The sequence below is a fragment of the Falco rusticolus genome, chromosome 2 (genome assembly GCF_015220075.1).
Source record: "Falco rusticolus isolate bFalRus1 chromosome 2, bFalRus1.pri, whole genome shotgun sequence".
Lineage (NCBI taxonomy): Eukaryota > Metazoa > Chordata > Aves > Falconiformes > Falconidae > Falco > Falco rusticolus.
In genome coordinates this window covers 91,653,105-91,677,617 of record NC_051188.1, presented here as the reverse complement: position 1 = coordinate 91,677,617, position 24,513 = coordinate 91,653,105, and the positions used below count along the sequence as shown (strand labels likewise).

The 24,513-nt window shown below is 38.8% G+C and overlaps 1 protein-coding gene across 4 annotated transcripts in view; it reads left to right on the top strand.

The window, feature by feature from the left end:
- The first annotated feature begins 803 nt into the window (after nucleotides 1-803).
- Nucleotides 804-24,513, top strand: part of CDKL5 (cyclin dependent kinase like 5) — a 140,669-nt gene continuing 116,959 nt past the window's right edge. For all 4 annotated transcript variants that reach the window (XR_005102622.1, XM_037377254.1, XM_037377253.1 and 1 more), the window contains exon 1: nucleotides 804-870. The gene's annotated coding sequence lies outside the window, so the exon portion shown is untranslated. The remainder of the gene's footprint in view (nucleotides 871-24,513) is intronic.

Genomic DNA, 24,513 nt, shown 5'->3' with positions numbered 1-24,513 from the left:
AATCTGCAAGCCGGGGTTATGGTTTTCTAAAGGTGGGAGAAACGTTTGCATGCTGGAGACATTTTCACCGTTTCAGGAGGTGATCTGAGGAAACAAGGAGATACTGATTGTTGACTGCCCGTCTTTGCATCCAGCCAGCAAAAGCAGCATCAGTTCCTACTGCCCTTCTGCACCCCCTCCCTGTTCCCCACACGGGTGACTAACGGCTCTGCGTGCCGGGGGCGTGGGCCAGTTTCCACGCCAAAAAAAAAAAAAAAAAAAAAGAAAAAAAAAGAAAGAAAAGGAAGAAGAGCCCACCAGTTAGGCGAAATCCCCTCGAACCAGAAGCCACCTGGCCTTCCTGCCTGTCCAGCGAGGGCCACGTCCCTCACAGCCCTCGCTGCTGCCGGAGGCCGACACCCCGCACCTCCACCTGCCTGCGCTGCCAGCAGCGGGGCTGTCACCCGTGACTGCTGCCGCCCCTCCCGAAGCCCGACCTGCCCTCAGCCGCCGCCTCTCCCCCGACGCTACCCCCGCGGCCCGGGCCCGCCGCCGCCCGCAGCCCAGCGTCCGTTTCTCGGCGTCTGCGAGGCAACCGAACCGAGGCTGGGGGCGGTGCTAGTGGGGGTTGGCGGGGCAGGATCACGGCCAGCTTCTATTGGTCGAGGAGGTTGTAGGCGTAGCCTGAGGCCGGCTCATTCCTTTGCTATTGGTGAGAGGGGATGTCAGTGCGGGCTTGAGGGCGGGGCCGGGTGGCTAGTGGCATCGGTTGAGCGCCGCGCTAGGGAGGGATCGCGGCGGGCGGGGGAGCGGAGTGAGGGGGCGGCGGCGGCGGGCGAGTGAGCGCGCGCCGCCGGGTGTAACGAGAGCAGCGGCGGCGCCGGAGCGGAGGTAGGGGAGCTGCGCGGGGCCGGGCGAGCGCCGGCAGGTCGCCCCTTGCCCTCCGCTGCCCTCACCTGTCACCTGCCGGGCTGTTGCTGCGGCGGCGGGGCGGTCCCGCGCCTCACCCCGTTCCCTCGGCTCCGTCCCTACTACCCCACCGCCGCCCGGCCGCGCGACCGCCGCCGCTCGCGCCCCCGCCGCCGTTGGGCGGCCGCCGCCCACCCCCCTCCCCCCGCCGTCCCGCCGGGAGCCGTTCGCTGGCGCTGCCCCGGTGGGCGTGGGGCCGGTGGGTGTCCCCGCCGGTGGGGGTCTCCGCCGGCGGGGGTCTCCGCCGGCGGGCAGGGAAGCGCCGCAGCCCAGGTGCGCCCGGCCCGGGGCCGAGGGGGCGAGGGAGCGGGGTCTGGCGGCGGCACCGTGTCCGCTCGCCGCCCCTCTCGTCCGGGGCAGAGCCGGCGGGCGCGGCCCCTCTTCGGTCCCGCTGGCCGGGGTTGCACTGAGGTGCCCCGGGAGCGGGGCGGGGGGGGGGGGCGGCCGCCTGTGGGATTCCGCCCGTGCTCCCCGCCTGGCGCTGGCCGTGCCCGCTTCCTCCCCGTGTTCCCTTCCGCCGCGCTGCGGGCTCGGGCTTTTGCTGTAACGATACTCCCGAGGTTACTGCCATCGGGGGGAGGGAGTGTTTCCCTGCGGGTTTCTGTGTTGGTTTTTTTTGTGTTGGTGGCGGTGGGTTTTTTGGTTGGTTTTTGCCTTTTTTTTTTTTTTTTTTATCAGTCGCACTGTCGACGGGCTTGTGTATTTTCTGTGCCAGTTATGAGAAAATATAGCTGGCTGTTACCCGGCGGGTGAGCGGTGATGGAGAGCGTGAGAGGGGCCAACACCCAGGAGGGAAGGCTGCTCCTCGGCCGGAGCCGCTAGGAGGAAGAGGGATGCCGGGATTCCCGTTGCTGGGCTATTCCTTGATTCTCCTCTCAGGTTTCATCTTCAGTATTGCTCGGTGAGCAGGGAGAACTCGGTTGCTATCCTCGGACTTGAGCGTATGGAAAAGAAAAGGATTTTTTTACAAGCAGGGTTTTGTGTGGTTTGTGTGCGATGCCTCTTTCCTGGGCTGGAGGAGCGAGCAGCTCTGCTCCTGTTCGGTTCCCTTTGGTGTATGTGAGGGCTCTGCGTGCTGTTGCTGAACTACTCCAGCCTCCCTCTCCGAGATCCTCCTCCTGTCTGCATCGTGTGCTGCTGCTGCGGCAGGTACTGCCTGAGACAGCAACAGCCTGAAACTGCCATAGTGAAATTAGTAATGATCATGCAAATTCCTGTGTGCCATGCCTTGGTTGAGGGAAGCTGTTACCTGACTTCTACCCAGTAGGTTTGTCAAGATGGTAATGCATTAGTTGCGGTTCTACCTGGAAGAGTTCTTATTTATTGCAAATATGTGTTTATTTAGCAAAGCTTCAGACCTTTCAAACAGGCTATGGGAGAATATAAAACAGCAGGGCTAGGAAAATCCTTTGGCATACTGATAGATTGCACATCATGAATGGCTTTCAGGTCCTGCAGTATTGCAGGACAGAAGTTTTAAATTGTCCTGTTAGTTTCTTTTGTTGTTCTCATGTCTCTCTGCTGTTGAGCACTACCAGCTTCCAGTATAATGAGCGATCAAATTGTATATTGCCAGTTGATAATGGTTTCTTGGCTAGCACAACCTACAATTCCCTCTTGATTTTACTGTCTATGAGAACACTTAATTATTTTTTTCCAGAGATCTCAGTGCAAGAATGTCAAATCTAACATTTCAAATAGTCTGATGGGTTTACGTGAAACAACATGATCTTTAAGATTTTTCTTGGTTTTGGTGTGTGTGCTGACTTAATAGTGAAGATGTCTGCAGTTGCAAAAAAAAAAAAAAAAAAAGGCAAGCTTTTTATAAAATACATACCTGCCTGTAGTAGAAATAAAAAGCGCCATTTTAACAGGTAGATTGAAGAATAGAAGTATTGGCTTTTTTTATTGTACAGACTTAAATACTACCTCTAGTTGTGTGGGTGTTCAAAGATTTCTTTCATTTTGCTCATTTGGCAATAGGAAGGAAAATCTCCCCCTTTGTACTTCTGGCAAGATGTTCTGCTAGGAGAGAGCTCTCTGCCTAAAGAAGCCTCCACATTAAATAACACACAGGAGCATGGCCTTGTTTGTCAGTATTTACCTAAAACTGTAGTGTTTAAGGATTTAAATAATTGTATCGGAATTTTTGTAGCCATGTTTTAGCCCCTTAGATTTTTCTGGCAGGTCAAAAAACGGGATCATATATTACAATGGGTGAAAGACCGTAGTTTGTAGGAAAGGCGAGAAATCTTAAACTGTAGCAATCAAGTGCTGCAAGGAGCAAGTGCTATACCATATTTTGGAACAAAATCTTTTTAATTAATTTCAGCCAGTGCTTAGACCTGTAGTTGAAAGCAGTTACCACGCAAGTATTTTTTCCATCTGTGTTTTTGAATTACGGCTGATTTTTAACTATAATTGAATGTTAACAATTTTAATTAACTTGATACATAATCCATTGTTGGTTTATGTTAAAGATTATTTTTTTAAATGCTTTAAATTTGAACTTTATGGAAGCTAGAACTAGGTGATTCCTTTTGCCTGACCTTATAGTGAGAGTTGTAACAAACCTGTTGTAGCTGATCTGCTCTGGCTTAGTGTTCAAAACCTGAGGTGTTGAAACAAAGAAATTGCAGATCCATTTCAATGTTCTCGTAGATCCTTTCAGTTTAATAATAATGAAAAAATACACTTTGCGATTTAAATACTGAAATGTTTACTGTAGATCCATATTCCTAACTAAATCATTGGGAATATCCATTTCATGAGCCTTTTTTAGTAGTGAAATAGCCATAGGTAAATAAAGAAATAAAAAGTGTGGTCTGTATAGAGAGAGCCTCTTTATAAAAAGAGGTTTGGGCTAGTCTGTTGGAAAGTATTATTGGCCCACTGCTATAGTTAACACCATGTTCCAGTATTAAAAGGGTGGTTACAAAGAATATGGAGACTCCCTTTTTTTACAGGGAGTCACATGGGAAAGATGAGGGGTAACAGGTACAAGTTACTCCTGAGGAGATTCCAACTGGACACAAGAGGAAAATTTTTCACAATGAGAACAATCAGCCACTGGGATAATCTCCAGCGTTGGACACTTTCAAGATTCAGCTGGACAGGGTGCTGGGCCATCTTGTTTAGACTGTGCTTTTGCCAAGAAAGGTTGGACCAGGTGATCCCTGAGGTCCCTTTGACTCTGGTATTTATGATTCTATGAACTATAGTGCCAGTGTGGTTTGACACTGGCAGTGGCTAGTTCTGTTGTATGGAGCAGGACTACGTGAGTGGGAGGAGAGTTAAGACAGCAAGTACAAGGTAGAATAAGAGAATAATTTCTGTATGCAGAGAACACCCTCTCTCTATATATAACAAAAAGTCAGTTCAGTGCTGTTACAAAAATAGCTATTTATAATGCTGACTATATATGGATGCTCTTGAAAACTGTTCACATATAAGCATTAGCTTTCTCTCTCACTCGAACACACAACGTTTCAGCAGTAGAAATCTGAAAAGAAAGAACTAACCAGCAGTTTCCCTAGGTATTATTTAAGCTCTGGATAAGATATGAATTCTTATTTTTGAGAATTTTCTTGAGCTTATACGCTTACCCTGAGCAGAGCATAAACATGGGTCATGGAACAGTAATGAGAGGGAGCCACCCTGAAAACGTGTTGACATGGAGGCTAAATAAGTCATTGTGAACTGTGTGCTCATCGTGTGAAAGGAACAAGAATGGCTTACATTTGTCATAACTTCTGTTTGAGACTTTTGGCACTACTCGAGCTAAATCTAGCAACTTAGATTTTTTTTGTCTTGATTTTTCACATCAGAACATCAAGGCATGAGAATGATCAGTTACTTGCTATCACTAAAGAATGTATGTAATATAATGAGTAATAGAGTTTATTTCCTGGTTCCAAATTTTGTATTGTAACTATAATACTTAGTTTCTAGAAGAAGATTTGTTTGTGAATGGTAATACTGGCTTTCTGCATCAGAAGCAATAAGAATTAATTTCATAGTATGTATTGTTTTAATGCTCACTAATTTATAAGTAAACTAAGGAAATAGCTGTTACATCAGCCCTCTTGCTGAGTCTGTGCAATTTCAGAATATTAAATATGGATGAAGAAAAAATGTTAATTTTCTGAATGTTCACAACACTAATGTATGCAGCTTTTAAAAATAAGGGAGTTTTATTTAGAATGTGGTAATATGTTTCCTTGTCACTGTGTTAAGATACTTTAGCATAGCAGAAATAATTATGTTAAGATCTTGATGAAATCATGATGAAAGAACAAAATAAATTTAAAAGGTTCTACGTGTCTTAAACTGTGTTGCTATAGAAATATTGCATTTTTTCCCCCTTCTCTTTGCTGAGGCAACCATGAGAATTCTATAGGAATAGGCTAGCCTTCAGAGAACTTCCATGATTGTTTCTTTTAGGCAAAATAACTTTCAGAAATGAATGTATGGGCTCTCAAGTTAGAGTTGGGTTCTGCTTCTCTGTTCATTTGAAAGTTCATACCTAAGTTCTATTTAGTTGCTGTAGAGTCAAAATAATCTGTTGCTGTGTCTTAAAATGAGGAAAATGTGTATGAAATAAGTAGGTATAGTTAATATATGATGCTATGATACTTACCTGGTATACTGAAGTATTTAGGTCTTCAGAAGCTTTTAATTCTAGCTTTAGTGCAGTTAGATTTATTTTTCTAACATCACTTCAGAAGAGATATTAGTGTGTTTCAGTTTGGCTTCGAAATTTGTGTTCCTAATCTAAGAGGGTTGGAATTGCCTGTTGATGTCTTGCAAATTAATCCTTTAGTTGATTTATTTTTAACAATAGGATAAATTAATTTATCACTGACACTTATTTTGGGAAAAGAAGATAGTCATGGTGTGGATGGCATTCACAAGAAATAATTGCATGGCAATATTTAAAAAAAAAGGTGGGGAGGGAAGCCCCCAAATTGCTTCTCTGAAAAAACCAAAATGCGAATCAGTTCTTAACTGAATTCGCATTATGCCATCCACATAGAGCTCTCTTATTCTGGTTAGTTGTAGCACTGTCTGTTAACTTTTTTTTACAGATGACTATAGAAGTACAGATGTTAATGGTAACACAGTGCTTCATTCAGCTGAAGGAAAGGGAGGATATGGCTGTAAGCTTCAGTAGAATAAAATATTTATCCAACTATTAAGTATAAAAAAAATGTAAAATTCTTGGGACTTGAATATGAAACCAAAACTTTTTTCACCCCTTCCTCCACTTTTCTTCATAATTAGATATCGGTGTTTAAAAGTTGTCGTGTGTTGTAGGAACTGTACATTTCCTAGTGAATTCAAAGAAATGGTTAACACTTACAATGATTTATTTGTAGGACAGAGTTCTTACTTAGCTTGGTTCCTTAGAACTATGTTTTGGTTGATCTCATGGTCTAACAACTAATTGTGAAGCCCTTGTGTTTGTGAGGAAACAGTTTTCAAACTCATAGAATTTGTGATCTTTAAATGGATTTTTTAAAGTTTCTACTGAACTGATAATTATGTAGGGTAACTATCTGGCATAGAATCAGTATGTCTGGTTTACTTTGAGCTTAATGCTTATGAAGTGAGCAACTACTCAGCTGTGAAGTCCCACTTACATATGAAGTAAGTGAATAGCTACTTGAATGTACATCAGTCTACATGAGCTTTACAGTCTTATCCCTTTATGACCTTGAGAAGGTGGATATTTGTTTAGTCTGTATGTGATAGACTGGGTGACGTTTTAACTTGTTAAATTACCTGATTTCATGGCCAGAAAATAACTGCCAGCTGGTAGCTTTTTTAAGCTTTGTACCAGCAAGTGGGACTTTGTACTTTGTATATTTATCTTTAAAGCATAGAAACTTTTGAATTAAACTTGAGGGCACAGTAAATTTATGTTTATAAGCTTTCTACTTGTTGCTACATTTCCCCATCTTAAGAAGGCCATATTTGTGTGTAATTCACATCTCACAAACCCCCTGCATTTGCCTGTGTGTGCATCAGCCCTATGCTGGTGTTGGTAGAAAAAGAAGTTCCAGTATGCCCTGAATGTTGCAGACTCAGGATGCTTGGTGGTGTGCACTACTCTTTTTCTCTCTCCTCTCCCTTTTCATGTGGACAACATTTCTAGATGATGGTGAAGAGGAAAATGTGTTCTGGTGGGAGTCCTGTTGTAGATAAGCCCCAAATGCTTGCTGGAATGATTTGGATGTTACTCTCTGCTGGTTGTTACTCTTACAACAAAATTCAGTATGCCTGGTATCTTGCTTGCTGCAGCCTGTCATGTTAATTGCAGGTTCATCAGAGTGGTTTTCCATGAATAAACGTAATGTAGTTTGATTGTTCTGCATCTTTCAGGATGGTGGGGTTTTTTTGTAGATTGCATTTTTGGCCGTTAACTTAAATAGTAATAGCAAAACTGAGGTCCATGGAAGTTGAGGATATGTCATAGCCAGCTCTTGTAAAGCTGCTCTTGTTAGAGCTATTACACTAAATTCCTGTTAACCTGCTGTGATCAGTAAAAACTTTACAGTAGCTGAAAACAAATTACAGGAAAAGTTTCCTCTTCTGTTTTCTATTTTGAACACTTGGCAACATTTTGTTTATTCCCTGGAGCCACTTAAGACCTCTCTACAAACATTTGTGCACATGTAATGAGTTAAATGTATGTTTAGCTTCAGTTGTATTGTGTATGGAGAAGTGTATGCAGGGTTGGGGCCCAGCTAACTTCAGTTTTAGTGACCCCCTTCAGAGGTGAAGAAATCTTAAAACTGTCAAAACATACAGCACCTTATATAGTATATTAAACTGTTTTTATTCTCACATCTTAATTGATATTTCAAATTTGTGTTGTTCAAAATAGTTGGTAGATATACTGGCAGCTCTTTAAGTGTTTTCTGTGTTAGAATATATTTTGAGTTTGAGAAACAGGGGATGGGCATAGATCTATGATAACTTAGATTAAGTTTAGATTTTATGTTATGTACCATTTGAGATCAAAAAAGTTTAATTTGCTTATGGGCTACTTATGTATAGAACTATTCATCCAAAAGTTAAAGCTGCTTATTAGTCTAAGAGTAGGCAATTGTCATAGCAGTGACAGTAGATGTTAATAATTTTCAGCTGTGAACCTCAGAACATACACTTTTTAAAATTATATCTTTTTTTATTGCAAGATGGAGGTTTGCTGAAGTGAGGCTGAATCTATTAACAAATATAGAATACCCCCTCCTTGACTTTCTGCTGCTGTTTTTAATAGGGTTGCTTAGGGATTTTGAAGTGATAATTGACATCGAGGATGTAAGAGAGGCCTCAGGAGCTTGCCTGGTTAGACCTTCTGCTCAAAAGCAGTATTTTCCTAAAAATATGTTTATTCCTAAAATGTCACTAGGAAAAAGTTGTATAAAATGAAGTTATTCTTCTCTTACCAGGGCACCTTTTTCTTCCCCTGACAGTGCTCAACTAATTTTAATGACACTGCCTGCATTATCTTATTTTGAGCACTTGAAAAGAGAATTCCAGCTAAAAGGAAGCAAAAGGTCTTTGATGCAAGCAGATGTGTTTTGGTTTTTTTCTCCTCTTTTTGGCTCTGATCTTCCCCCCCTTTTTTTTTTGTTTCTACTCTTAATCTGCCACATCAACAATGTTGCCATATGGTTGTTCGCTTAACCTCTGCAAAAATGCTTCCACCCTTCTTTGCCTTACCATCAGACAAGGATGGAGTTGCAGTATCCCAGAATCCACCATTCCAGACATGCACACATGGTTATGCTGTTATCTACCTACATCTATAAGTTTTAAAAAAAAACCCTAAAAGAAAACCCCCAAATCCCTTACCTTAACTAATCCTTGTATGAAAAAACCTACAATCAGTCTATGCTTGCTTCAGAAGTTTTGTGCTTTAAAAACTTGAGTCTACCTTATGGACCTCTTCACACTTTCCTGATCCATCTGTTCATCTAGCACAGCTTTTTCTTTCATCCCTTCACACAATCTTAGGCTGTTGAAATGCAAGACGCCTTTGCAGATCCTTTAATTGGTAGTAGTCTTTATTTTTACTTCTCTACATCTTTTTGTATTTCTAAAAAAAGAACCAAACAAACAAACCAACACCCCCCCAGCCCAACACAAAAAACCCCACCCCGGAAGTCTTGTTTCCTTTCTCCTTTTCTTTTTTGACATTATTATTATTACAAAGGATGTTTTCAATTAGATGTCATTATAATGTTTTTATGCAACCATTCCTTTTCTACTTGACTGTGAAATCTTGTTTGGGTGCAGCTTGCATTTAAAGACAGTTATTTATGGAGAACTTTAGCTGTACATCGTGATGTACAGTCAGTAATGAGTTGATCCGGTAAGTCTATAGACTGAAGCTACTACTTTATGCAGTATAACCTATTATAAAACAGAAAACCTTGAAGTGAGGAGCGGTAAGAGCTGATGAAATTTTTTGTGGAACAGGTGGGACTTCAAAGTTTTATTTTAGTTTGAGGGAAGGTTGCTTATGCAATTGTTCCATCTGTCCATCCATCTGTCCATTAGCCTGTCCTCCCACGATGCCAGTAACTTCTGAACCACTTGCTCAATTCCTAGTCAACTTTGGCAGAGGGACAGCGTTCTCCAGGTCTGTTGCAGACATACAGGTCTTACAGAAACAGGCAGATGGTACAGAAGAGGCTGAGCAAGAAATGGGGAACCGTTCAGTGTCTCTGTGGTCAGCCTGTAGTAACACCTATAATGGCATTTGTGCCTTTTGCCAAGGTATAGTGTGCAAAGTCAAGGTAGTATGAAAAGTAGGAGAAACATCAAGCTGACAGGATAGGTTATTGCATTGTGCGTAATGGGGTGGGGTGGGCATGCCATTGAGGGCAATAATTTGGGGAAGTTATTCTAGGAGGGAAGTAAGGGTGTTCTTATGATTGGACATGGGACCCAGAGGTGTCATGGGAGACTTGTTTGACAGCGCCTTATGTAGGTTACGCAGGAGTGTAACATGTTTTTTAAAGAATTTCCTATCTTTAAAAGAATTGGGGGAAGAGCTGCTCTGTTTAAACCTTTGGTAAAGAGCAAAGCAAAAAGGAGGGAGTTGTAGGTGGAATAGAAAACATGTCATCTGATGTATGTGGGTAAGAGTTTGTACATATCTTACGAAGTCACTGACAGAAATATGGACTTGATGCAGGAAGAAGAGTGGCAGCCAGCCAGGAGGAACTTCAAACATAGAACTTCATGTGTCAAACATAGGGGGATTACAGAGAAAAGAGGGGCTGTAGTACAGGAAAACAAATCAAAATCACGGAAATATTTCTTGAAAAACTGGGAGGGTGGAAATGGTCTTTCAGTTTAGGATTTCAAGAATTCTGCAATTTCAACAGAACAAATGTGTTGCTTGACTTTCTTTAAAAACTGTACTACTGCTATAAATAAAACCGGATTTTGGTATGAAGGTGACGATGTGGGATGCCCATGGTAATAGTAACAAAACGGTATTTTCAGAAGGTGAACCTTGACTCTGCTTTTCCTAACCAAATAGCTATTGCTGTCATTTGGAGATCATTAAATCTGTTTCAGTAAACTCTTTACACATTGACATTTTAGTTGCCTAAAGCTCTGTGAGTGAACACTATATTTGAAAAACAACAACAAAAAATGCTTTTCTTCTGTTAACCTAAATGTTTTTTCGGTTCCTTCTGCAGACTCAAATTATGTGATGTAATTCACAGCAAAAAATCAATGTATATTTGTAATAAATGTATTTGAAACTTAAAATTGGTTTATGTATAAGTTTGGATGCAGGGAGATGTTTGTATTTTTTTCCTGTGGGATAAATCAAATTTGTTTATACAAGTCACTGTAAAATACAGTGGCTAAATTGTGTTGCAAATAATATGTATGAATGAGGGGAGATAAGAAGATACTTGTATTAAGGCCAAAGTCCACTTGCCTTTGATCATAGAAAGTACTGAACAGCCCTGGGAGGGTAGGAGGCCCATACTGTATTTTTCCACACCAGTAAAATGGGTGACCTTTTGTTTGACTGTTCCAGTTACATTCACTTAAAATAACATTTGAGCTATTGTTGGCTATTTCATTGAAAATGGAATGGCAGATCAAGCTCGTTAGTTTGCTGCTCTTCAAAGAAATTAACAAAGAGGAAGTATGCTGTCCTTTTAAATAGACTACATAAAGCTTCAATGCTAGTGGAAAAAAGATTGTTAAATTAAATAAAATATGAATAAACAGTTTTATTCTAGTAAACTTACTTTTCCACTGTAAAAGCAGTGGGTTTTTTTTAATGCTAGTTCTTACATTCTTTTAATATCTCAGATTTTTAATTTATTAACAATAGTTGTAACTGTGCCTTTGTGACCATCAAACTATTTTCTGGATTTTTTTCTTACATTTCTTAGTTTAATATAACTTCTCTTGCTCACTTTCTGATTTTGATCATTAGTTTTAATTTTAATGTCTTTTTACTTTGTGAAGTACAGCATTAGTTAGAACATTCCCCATCAAAATGCACAAGTTGCCAAGCCCCATGCACCTTTACTGTCCAACAGGCATACATACCCCCAAATTTGGGGAATAATTTGTAGTATTCAAATGTACAAGGGTGATGGTGTAGGGCATGTAACGCATGAAAATAAGAGTCTTGAGGGTAGGGGATGTATGATGAGACCCCCATCCTAATTTGTGCTTATGGAATTTGCTGTACAGATAAATGCCACTTCAGTTTCTTCCACCTGTTGTGCGTGTAACTAATACTTAGGAAAATACGGCATCTTTCCTGTCCTTAAAGCTGGGTTTGCATATGATCCTGAGAATTAAGAAATGGAAGCAGGGATGAAAATGAGGCTCTTGTTGAGCATATTTACAGATTTTTCATCTGCTGTAGAGCCCTCACATTGACAGACCTGTGTGCTGGGTCTGATGGAAAGCTGCCTTGTGCTGGGCTGTGTAACCGAGAAGGCTGCGGCACAGGGCTGTGGTGAGAGGTTGCCCCTGTGGATAGGGCTCCCACTAGCCTTGAGTCTTCCTGCTTGAGGTGAAACACTGCGTGGGCAAGCTGTGCTGCCCAGGTGTGGCATTATTCAGTGGACAGCAGTCCCTGTGCTGTGCTACTGATGGCTCAGAGGGTATGTCATGCTAAAGGTTTAAACTGGGGAGCTGAGGATTCTGTTTAATGTTCAAGGTGTGGAGTTTGAAAGCTTTGTATGTAGCATGTGTATTTGTGTGATGTTAATTTATGGGCTTTTTTATCATTTCATCGCTCACTCTTATCTCTCAGGATGAAAATCTAGTCTGCCTATGAAGCTGAAATAATTGGGTTTTTTTTCAGGTGCAATGATAGATGAAGATTAAAATGGACCTGTAGAATCAATTACCTTTCTGATATGGGTGGTGAATTTTCCCTGCTTCCTTTTCCAATAGACTTTTACTATTTTATTGAGGAACTGCAGGACAGATTAAAAGAAATTGTAGGCTTTAATTTTCATTATGTATGGCAGACTGTGGTGGTGAAGTTCCTCTGGTGAAAACCAGCAATAAATTTGAATGTGATGTGGATTGCTTAATGTCTTTTAATGCCTGATAGTTACATAGGACAGATTTTCATCATGATACCATAGCAGAAGTGGCATTAGTGTGCTTTAGCTTGGAGTTTAAATCTAGAAGCAAAATATCAAAAGCCAAGATTGTTTTAATGTGTAATAACGCTTACATGAAAATGCTTTTGTCTAGTTGTGTTCTGCAAAACAAATCACAAGTATATTACTGCAGCGTAGTAGGTGCTCATGTTTAGGTTGTGTAGGACTAGTGGTAGAACAGCAAATGGTGCTGGGCACGTAAGTGTTTGTAGACTAGAGAATTCCCTGTGATGCTTGCTTTAAATCTGACTCTTAAGGAGTACAAAAATGTCCAAAATAGACCATTAATGCTCTACAGTTTTATTATGAATCAAATTATTTGTTACAAAATCAAATTTAATGTTACAAAAGTCTTATTTCATATTGTACTTAATCTAGCTTGGCTAAGAAGTAGCTCTTAGGGTTGTCTTGCTGCTGTTTCTAGTATTCCTGCATGCCCCCGACATGAGCCACTTCTGTAGTCATTTATGATGTGGGACTGCCAATGGTGATGTATTGATAGTGGGGAAAATACTGGATTTCTTGTTTGTTTGTTTGTCTTTGTTGTATAATATTTAAGGAATGGAGAAAATGAGAGCAAACTAAACAAGCTTATTTTCTTCCGATTGTTTGTTTGTTGGTTTTGTTTTTTTTTTTTTGAAAACTGAAAGCACTTGCACAAAGGCTACAGATTATATTGGAACTTTTCTCCTCTAAATATGCTTCCAAAATACATGAACTGGAGAGAAATTATCTAAAAGATATATGGAACACTAGAATATGAAGGAATGTTTTAAAATAATTTTCAAGAAAGTAGTCTTCTGGAATATGTGCCTACTATATTACTTTTTTCCAGTAACATCTTCAGTTTGATATGTCTTTTTCCATTTTCTGATTCAATGAAGACAAGTAGACAGTCTTTCGAACATTGTTCCTTAACAATACAGAACAATGTATGTCGTGCTTGTCAGTTTTATAGTTGTTATAGCTCGCTAAGATGCTTTCTAATAATTCCACCTGAGGAAAATACTGTTATTTAATTAATAGCAAAAACAAATAATTGGAGGAGGAGAAACATAGCTCAAACTAATCTAAAAAAAGAGATGAAAGTAAGTGTTGAGCAATTGCACTGCAGTACTAAAGAGAAATGTAATCCTCTTGAAGGAGAAACGTAAGTTTCCAAATTGATTTTAGGTAAGATGTCAGTAGTGGGGTGAGAGAATACTGTGCATGTGCCAGTGCTAGCTGTATACGGTACAGCTGTGACCAGAGGGCAAAAAAAAGTGGAACATAAGTTAAGGTAGCAATTGGACTAAATTCCAGGTAAGTAAGGGTTCTGGTGTGCAGCTGTTGACTAACATTTATTTTGTACATTACTCTGCTTCTACAATGCTATGAAGGAGTCATACCTGAATTAAAATCTAAACATATTAAACATATGTCCTTATGACCCTTCTCTTTCCGTTAGGTAAAAATAGGACTTGGTCCTTGTGTAGTGTGAAACTGATTACTTAAATTGCCAGATAACAAATGCAGGTTAAGTAATTCTTAATTATACGTTGAAAGCTGTATCTCTTCTGTCAGCACTTTTGAGAGTCAGTTTTTGCAAACAAGTAGTCTGAGCTTTTGGTTAAAATCTACCAGAATTATGGGACATCAAGTAAGTATAGTATATGTGTTTTTAAATTGCCTTCGTGCCTTTGAGGAGTTTAGACAATAAAGCATTGTGCAGCATGGTATAAATGACTATAAACAATTGTTCAAAGATAGTAAGTGGAGTAAATATTGAATTTGGAAAGAGTGGAAAAATATATGTGGTTTTAAAAATCTGTGCTGTATAAGGAGTTGTGCTGAGCATGACCTCAAACAATACTTTGAGTTTCATGAATGAGCCTATTTAATTGCCTTGTGTTGCATGTCTTATTTTAAGAGGTTTGTGAAACAAATTGGAGAAATACAAATTTGAGCAAAACTTGAGAAAACAGAAATCTGTAGCATGCTTATGCCTTTTGGTAGAAACTGAATGTTCTGGGCTGTATCTGAACTTGCTATGTGGTTTTCACTGTCATTGCTTGGCTCTGTTCAGGGTGGTGTCTTTGTTCTTTCATGCACTACTATTCACATGCCATTGTTTGTATGTAAGGTAGAAAAGTGGTCAGTGTTTTCTTTGACATTTACTTGTAATGATTCTCTCAGTTAAAGAGTATAATTACCAAGTAGTCCTTTTGCAAAATATCAAACGTGATTTCCCCCTCCTCTAATTATATGGTAATACTATAAGCTATCCCTATATTCTGTTCTCTGCAGTTGAGGCACAGCTTAATTGAATCAGAGCTGGAGGATGTGAACAACAAAAGTTTTCATCTATTCTACTTAAGAAACCTAAAGACAGAGCTTATGTGGAAATGAATTTTGCTGGTGTATATACTGCGGATGTAGATGTTGCAGCTTTGCCAGTGACATGAGGTGGGGTGTTCTGGGCAGACCTCAGAGTGTTACTGCTCCTATTTCTGAATATAAAAAGTTGTTTGGAACTTGTTCATTTTCTTGTTTTGAATTATAGGTATTTTATATAGAGTTCTTGGCTCAGCATTTGAGATTGCTGAACAGGAACAGAAACAAAAAAAGACTCCCTAGGCTGTAGACTGCTTTTAAGATAGAACACTGTAATATGCTGAGCTCTTTTATTGAGCGATAATTGTCATTTCTCCTAGAATTTCCGGTAATATGCCCTTCACTTTGTCCATTTCTATTATAAAGTTATGAAAGGTTAGGATGTTGCTTCAGGGGATTTGCTTGTAATTAGTGTATGTTTTAAATTGTTTTGGTTGGTTTGTTGTTTTTTGATTTTATTTTTTTTTTTTTCCTCTCTGTTGCAATTTAATGGAATCTTGCAGGCTGCCATTCTTGTTGGGAAATACTGCTCAAATTATGAATGGCGAGCTGCTTAGTGATGCATTTTAATGAAGATCACCATTTTATGCTGTGATCTGCTTCGAATAAATTTGCTTATTTGTAGGACATTGGTGTGTCTTCCAGTGAGCCTCTAGAAGGTATGATGAAGATCAGTGGTAGAAATGGTTCTTTTTTGTCATGCTTCTTTTAGGACTGCTGCCCTGGAGGGTGGATGTTGAATAGGGTAAGTTTAGGAAGTGAATGGGGATTGTTTTGTCTAGTAACAATTATTTTAATGTGACAGTGAAGGTGTTACTTGTCACACTTCTCTAGTTTTGTTTGTTATGGCTTTTTTATGTGCTTTTCAGTAGCCTAACCATTGACTTCTAGAAATGATTAAGACTATTGATTGTTGAAGGAAATTTGTGGATGGTAGTCCTTTTTTTAGAAAATAAGCAGTTCTTGTAGGATCTAGCTAAGTTTTTTTGATAAGCCTTTGTCTTTGATATTGTAATGTATATTTATTGAATATTAACCTCAAAACGTTTGAGTTCTTTTTTAACAACTGTATTTGCAGTGGGTGTTTAATAAGTAAATGTAGCAAATGTTAGGAGTTGGATCTCATAGCTCTTCTGTATCCAGATTCTCTGTACGGAGAGAAATTAAGAAATTTATTACCTAATTTATGCTGGTTTGCAAAAGAGATTAATAACCCCCAGCACCATAATGAAATCAAGTTGGAGTCCTAAATCTATATAGTGTTGGAAAGTTGTTATTTATTTGGAAGTTACAATACTCTCATCTTCCGCAAAGGTAAAAGCGTTTATTTTGTGACTGTGTTTAGATAGTGGCTTAATATAATTTACTGTGAGAGGCAAGGTGTTTGTTTTGGTCTGTATGATGACCTAAAATGTGAGCTGTCCTTTAGATAAGTCATTCAAGTGTAGGAAAAAAAATCCACATTTAGTATGAGCTGTTCAACTGCATAATGCGTTTTTTTGTTCATGCGTTTAACAGTTTTGTTCTTCTAATTAGGATGCAAAAAACCACTATGATGTTGGTAATTTTTTTTCTTGAAGAGTAGAGGCCTGGTAGTAATTAAGTTAGTTGCATAAACTACATTTTTAGCTCTCCAGTTTTGTTGTACTCTTGTATATGAGACAGTAAAACAAATGAAGTTTAAGAGTTTGTCTTATAAAGGTAGTGTATGTTTGGGTTTAAGCAATAATTAACGAATGAGGTGATAAGATGTGGAAGTACCAAGAGGGGAAGCATTGATTGTGAGACTGGGGGAGGAGGGGGTAGCGTTTTGCTGTAGTACAGCTATAAACACATTTTACAAATACTGTATTTCAGGAACAGCAGGCTAATTTGCTTTTTCAACAGTGGGAAATACATCTTTGGTGAGATCTGGTCTTATACTCTGTTTTACAGACAGTTTAATCTCTACAGTTCTTGAATTTTCCAGTGTGGGTTATTCTGTTTGGTAGGCTTTTAAGGTTTTGTAGTTTTTTTTGGACTTCTGCAAATGTTGCAGTAAATTAGGGAGACTAAGAAAAAGAAGTCTTCGTGTGGATAAAATCCTGGTGAAATATCAAACTCAACACTTCTGTGTTTATTTTAGCAATAAAATTTAAGAACTTAATGCTTAGATGCCAGTTGTGTCTTGTGTCAACCTCAAATAGGGAAAAAAAAAAAGTCAGCCTGCACAGCACATACATTCATTTTCACTAGAGCAAAAAATACACATGTGAACTTGATTCAGTCCATTTCTGTTTCTCTGAAGTTTTATGGTTTTTGACAGTCTGAAGTGAAGCCTAGTTGTTTTTTTAACTTTTAAATAGAATTGCATTGAATTTTGTAATACACAGTATTAAATTAGGTTAGATGATTACATTCTTACAAATAGGCCACTTGTATGATATAGAAATACTATGTGTGTAGTTTATAAATGGAAGATGATCTTCTTAAAGGAAGAAGTCTTTTGTGTGGTATATGGGTTTTTAATCTTTTTGGTTTTGTCTTACATAGCCCACTTTTCTTCCCCAAGTATGGTTTTGAAGCTCTTCAGTTGTAATAAGAAAATGTCTTTGAAAAATCACAGTGAACTGTTTTATCAAATAAATGAATAAAAAAAAAAAAGGGACTGAAACTAGTTAGCTAATTGTGTTTTATTCCTGCTGCTTTTTTGGCAGTTACCTTTAGATATTTACAATACACAGCCAAATTTTTAAGAATTAAAAACCTCTAGGCATACTATTTTTGTTTAAAGATGTGGCTATGATAGCTTATCTGTAATGGCAATGGTAACGAAATGAAATACTGAACTAGAACTATTCTACAAAGCCTTACTTACTGTCAGATATCCCTGAAAACACAGAATGATGCAAGGTGTTGTAATAGTAAAACATATTTTGTTTATAGGAAGTCTATCCCCAATTATCTGGAAAAGCTGATGCTCGTTTTCTTGTTCCAGATGACACAATAATGCATTGATCAGGTACATTGAGAGAGGGGAAGAAACAAGAGTTCATTCACCTCTAGAAGACTGATAGGCATACATAAAATTGACGCTAATTAATAGGTTCTGCTAGTGGGTATTATGTTTAGCAAGTTCTGTTTTGTTAATGATCTTCTACAAATGGAAGCTCTGTTGTTACTCTGCTGCGCTTCCGTGTGGCTAACATCTTGATACATGGTTGTATTAATGAGGTTTTTAACAGCAGCCTTTAACGTTTTGAATTCTGATTATTTTTTTATCAAGGTATATTTCATAACTGGAACTCATATACATATGATCTCTTACTTTCTTTTACTTGCCTGAGAATAAAAATTCACTGTTACTGCCTATAGGGTTTGCTTTACAGCGTAAGATCATGTGACAGTGTCTTCAATATTAGTGCTTTATTGACGTTTTTCTGCAACTGGGTCTGTATAATACTTGTTCACTCTGCATATTTATGACAGATAAGATATAGTAAAGAAAATGTGTATTGTTAAGGATCAACTCTTTTTACAAGACATAGTTTGTCTGTAGTGAGTATAAGATTCTGTTTGTCATGTATTTGTGTGCTAATCAATGGAAACAGATTGAAGGAGATCAGAAAATATTTAGAGTGGCAACTCCATATTGTTTCATGTTCTTGTATCAGTTAGAATTGCTTTTAAACCAGAAAGAGCAAGTGTATCTTCCTTTTCAGGAAGACTTTAATATGTTTTGCTTACAATTTCTAAATATAAACAACAGTATTTCTAAAAAGAGAAATTAAAGCAATTTAATTACAATCCTTAATGAGTGTTGAGATGAATGGATCAAGTAATTTAAACTTATCAAAGTACTGAAAACACACCCTATTCTATTTCCATTCTAATTCCATTTAATTGATAAAAGAAATGGAGAGTCAAAGAAGAACACATAGGACTGCTGCTGTGTACTAACTTGATGCTAGTGTCAGGATTCCATACTCAAATGGGATTTGCACCTAATAGCTATTAGAAAAGTGTAACAGTAGTGTATTTCAAAGGACAATGGTCAAAAGCCACTTACTGTTGTTTGGATGTCACAAATCTGCAAAAAACCAAAGGGGCAAAGAATTCTTAGAAGATGTAAGTAGGTAAGGAATGTTCTGTTTCTGTTAGTAGACTGAAATGAGAATTTCACCGTATTGAAATTGCTGAATTTTTAAACAATTGAGAGGAAGAAAGGGAAATCTTTTTTACTTGAAACACAATTCTACAAAAGTGTGCAATAAGTGTGCTATTTTTCCTTCTCTTCCTGCCTTGGTCAGCTCCCTTCTTGGGGTACAAGTTCTAATTCATTGTTATAGCTGAATTGCTGCACTTAATAGCACTGACTGATAAAATGAGAATAATCACTTCTGACTAGATGCAGTTGTAAGAACACAGATAAACTGACTACAGCTATAACTTAATAATTTTTGAAATTTCTAGGTTCCTTTGTTCTTTCAGACAGTTACCACTAAGCACTATTTTCAATATTCAGTGAAAGTAATCTAAAGACATGGTAGAACTGGAGTGTTCTACTGCATTTCATGTGGGCTGTTGCCAGTGAAAAATAGTATAGCCCTTTGTTCATTTATCTGGGATCCTCACCTTTTTTGCTGACCCTTGGGTGTAACCAGTTAGGTTCTTCAAACAAGCTACATGCTTTGTGGCCTTTTAATAATGCGTGTGATGTTTTTAGGAAAAAATACTTTGAACATATGGCTGAATTATTACTCAGTCTTTTTGGATTAGCTGCTGTGACTCTTGGTTAGCTAAGGCAGTTTGGTTTTTTAGCTTGCTCTGTTCCTTAGACCTATGGTCTTTTTACCACAGGGTAAGGCTAATAGGTTTTAAGTCCTGGAGTAACTGCCTCAGTCTGCTACAAATTAGTTTATAAAACTCCATCCAGTAACTTGTGTGTGTAAGTATGATAACATCACATTTGAGCAAAACTAGTCTTTACTTGCTAATCCATATTTGGTAAGTTATTCTTGTATTAAATTACTCTTGTTATAACTGTCTTACTGTCATATATGGCATGAAATTATGCCCTTTTTAGCTTTTGGGCTGTGTTGTTAAATAGATACTATTTTGTCAAAGTATGCAAAACAGGACTGTACTGAAATCTAGATCCGAGGAAGAGATTATCTGACTTGAATACAAGGACAATAGGATGTTTAGGGATGTGTGTGTGTGTGTATGGGGCAGTGTCTTCAGGAGAATATTTAGGGTTGTCTTTACATGCTTATACCATTCCTATAGTGTACTCTGTATTCCCTTCTGGCTGTTGTCAGAAACCACGTGCTGGATTTGCAAGACCTGTAGTCAAACAAGTATAGCTATTGTAATGTTCTTGAAAGATTGGATCTTAGTAAAGATCCATTTTTTTAGGCAGATGGGAATACTACATATAGACTTATACGATGTCATCAGTTCCACGTATCTTTGAAATACCTATGGCCTCCAGGTCTCACTAGTGTTAATGATTTACCTCTGGTTTTTAAAAAAAAAACAAACAACCTACTACTCTAGGAGCATCTACAGACATCCAGCCTCCACCCCTTCTTTTACAAGAACAAATCCTATGCTTAGGAAAAATGCATAACACTTTTTGAACACGCTGCCTGTGTTCTTTCTTGACTGGGGGCCTGGGGTGGGATTTTTAAAAGAAAAATTTGCTAACCTAGATTGATTAGATATTGGGTCCCTAGTTTGATTCTGTATTTAGGCAGACCTTTTTTAGTGTTACAGATAGGATTTTTACTTTCTTAACTTAAAATCTGAACTGGTAGCTGTGAGGAAACCTTTTGACTTGTGTAGAACACAAGGTGACTCTCAAGGAAAGTGGAATACCCCTACTAGAAGCAAATGGAAGAGGAAAGAGTAACAGTATCTTTCCCTGGTCGTTAACTGGCAAGAGGGCAGTAAATAAGCTTTTTATTTTATTGTTTTCATTAACATATTTGGAAGTGCCAATCTTAACCTTTGCTTAAGCTGCGAGTCTTATGCTTAACTGTTCCCTGCCTGTATTACTGGTTTTATGATTGTTTTGTTTTAAATGAGAAGATCTGGGTGTTTGTGCCTATCTCTTCCAAATATTTGAATGATTGCTTGTGGTAGCAAGACATTTTGCATTCTCTAATAGTGAAAGTAGTGTATCTGCCTTCAAAAAATTCAAGAAATTCACTAACTGAAGTTATGTAGATCTTTATTCCATGTCATAAATGCAGTAGGAAAAAAAAATTAAGCAAAGTGTTTTGGATAGATTAATAAATTGGGATCATGAGAGGAGGTTTTTATTGGTGCCTCTATCTGCTCTTGCATGATTTTGTATTGTATCAGGAGCAGGTTATGCTGAAGTAACTTCTCTAATACTATCCTCTCGGTCAGCAATTTAGTAGAGGAATTTAGAGGATATCATCAGTAGATCACATTTTATTGTGAACAGGATGGAGGAATTTGAGGCTACTGAAAACTTCAGGAACTCTGAGAGATGGTTTTGATTTAATCCATCATAATGGATTAAAAATTGTGATGGAAAAGCCTTCAGCAGGTCAGAGGCAATGGTTTCAATGTCAGTTATACTCAAACTACATACCTGGGAGAAGGACCTCAAACAGAATCTCTCTCTCAGTTTATATTGTTTTATTTGATGTATTAAATGTTATAATAGGCACGTGATGTGTATAAATGGACATACTTGGACTTTTTCCTCCCCTAGTGCGCCTCTGTGGAGAAGAGCGTTTAAGCGGTTCTTTGGTACGTGGATGTGATTTGATAGCCTTTGAGCTGTGCCTTGGCAGTCTAATTGTAAAAGGCAAGTAGTGCAGGCATCAGTTTCAAAACAAAGTTAAGAAGCTTAGAATCTGTTTCCTTAGAGCTGTATCTTGCGCTGAGTGCCAAGCTGGCTGTTGCCATATGCTGAAATGGGAGAGGGATATTAGAGAGGAGGGACCTTCTAAGCGAAGAGTTTTCTCTGGATTCCCGGCTTACTCGGTGTGGCAAGTAGATGAGACTATAGAAGCCAGTCTTCCTTCCTTGATTATGTGTGGCTGTCTTTTCTAATTTGGAAAAACTATTGCTTAATCAGCACTGGTACACTCCAGAGAAATCATAAATACAGTTACAGTTAAGCAAGGAATGGAAAGACAAAAACCTGTTGTTCTTGTGGGAACAAAAAGTTTGGTCCCTTTCAGTAACTTCTCACTGGAATCTTTTCTTCTCTTTGGTGGTCCAAATAGTAAACTTTCACCCATTGTTCTGGATTTCCAAAGCAAATTAGAAAGACGAAAATCCTAAGGAGAATCTGAGATGGTGTCACATTTTTGCATGTTTGGTTCATGGTTTGATCAATGTCCTGCTTGTAGGCCTGACGTTTTATAGCATTATGTCATAGTACTTTCTGAGTTCTACTCCAGTGTTCTGTTACAGCTTTTTAGACTTGATAGTCTTCTCTTTGTAGTACGAAGTCGAGAATTTAAGCAGCTAAGTCATTTACTATGCAAATAAAATCACTAAGGTGGGATAATCCCCTGGTGAAGCAAACACTGGTAACCTAGAATATCTTGAAGAGTCGTTTCAGGCTGTGTGCAGCATCTTCAGGGGAAGTTAAAGTTCATCTTAAATCTCTGTTTTACTTTATGATCCTGAAGGACGATGGCACAGCTCCTATTGCTTCTTCCAACATAGGAAGTTAACAGAGTGAGATCATTCCATTCCTGGGGGCCTCTGATAGGGATTGTAAGTGAATAATCTATTACCTTAATTTTATTACCATTTTGGTGATGGATCATTGAAACTATTTTAAAACAAAAGTTGCGATTGCTGAACCATCCCTGAAGTTCACAGGCATTTGTGAATTTCTGTTTGCCAAAGTAACTGTTCCTGTTGTGGTATGCACAACAGTTATCAACTGCCCTTTACTATACAAGTTAACAAATTGATTTATTTAATGTAGAAGATATAAGGAGTAAAGAAGCAAAGCTATCAGGTGTTTTTTTTCGTTCGTTTAATGGGAAGCTATGAAGACGTCTGAACAGTCAGGAGACACTTTGTGTTGAAAGAACAGGCAATTCACCTTTGGCAGAATAGGTATCTGAGCCAACATTAGCAACACTTGAGTTTAAGAACTGTCTTAATTTAGGTGCATCTGAAGGGATTGCAGATAACATCATGTTTAGAAAACTGCTGGCTGCCTTGAAGTGAGGGCAGGAGCAAAGGAACATCTCAGGGCTAAGGGGGATTATGGCAAATAACAATGTGGGAGTTAACCATGGACCAGGACACTGCAGGAAAAGAAAGGGATAACATGAAGTTTTACACTCTTGTTGAACTGGATTTGGGAAATGCATTCCTGTTGTCATATAACATCATGTGTTTCTGTTCTCCAGCTTGAGATGAACCCTGCTAATTTTGCTTGTATTCTGAAAGTGCTTTGAATGATGGAGGACCATGTTGAGAATTTTCTTCTTTCTTGGCCATCAGTGAAGTTCACAGATGTTGCTTATGCGGTTATAAACAATGTTGCTCAGCAGCTTGTAATCTGATCACAAGACACTGCCATCTTTTTTCAGTCTCATGAAAAAAAGTTCAACCTGCAGCTGGTTAATTATCTCTTAAGCAGTTCTTCTCTAGTTAATTGGTAAACTTTTTATTTTCTATTTCTGTGAATTAAGCTTCTGAATGGCAATCTTATTGATACAATCATAATGATGAAAGCGAATGGGTTAGTCCATGGCAGTGTGCTTTTCATGCTGATTTTTCATCTCAGAGGTGAGAGTTGCTAAAGATTCTAGTCATGAGCGAGCGGTGTTATTTATTGTGAGATTGCCATGGTGATCAGGTAGGTTGTGGAGTGCACTGAAGAAATAGCTTTTTTTTCAATTTATGAGCCTATGAGAAAGGGGAAATTTGGGAACCCCTGTTAATCTGAAGCTGTCAGGATTTTTCATGTCCTGCCAGTACCATTCTACCATTGTTAAAACTGCAAGGGGCAGAGCACAATAGCCCTAATGTTGTTCTGCCAGTGTGAAACTGGCTAGCTGATGCTTGCTAGCATTTGAGCTGATGGAGTATCCTTAGTCTGCAGGTGCTGGTGGTGCATGCCTGAGTAACTAGGTAACCTCAGGAGCCTTCTGTTAAGTGTCTTTTGTCACAGGACTTTCTAGTCATTGCTGGAATTGTGAAGTTTCTATATAATTTTTTTACCTTTTCAGCACTCTGCTGAACATTTTTTAGTGGTCTCCTCTTACTGCTACGTCAGTTGGTCCAAGAACTTTTATGCTGTTATTGCAACTTGCTTGCTATTACCGAGGCTGACTTGTAAGGTATTATGTTTGTCTCTACAAACCACAGTGTATTTGCAGTGATCACTGTTATTGTGGGATAGTATAGATTAAAGCAGTACTCTTTTTATCAGTACAGACAGAAGTAACTCCTAGTTTTCTGACTGTAATGTGGCATTATGAATCTGTGTAGATGTCCATTTATTCTTGCAATGATCTGCTGTGTA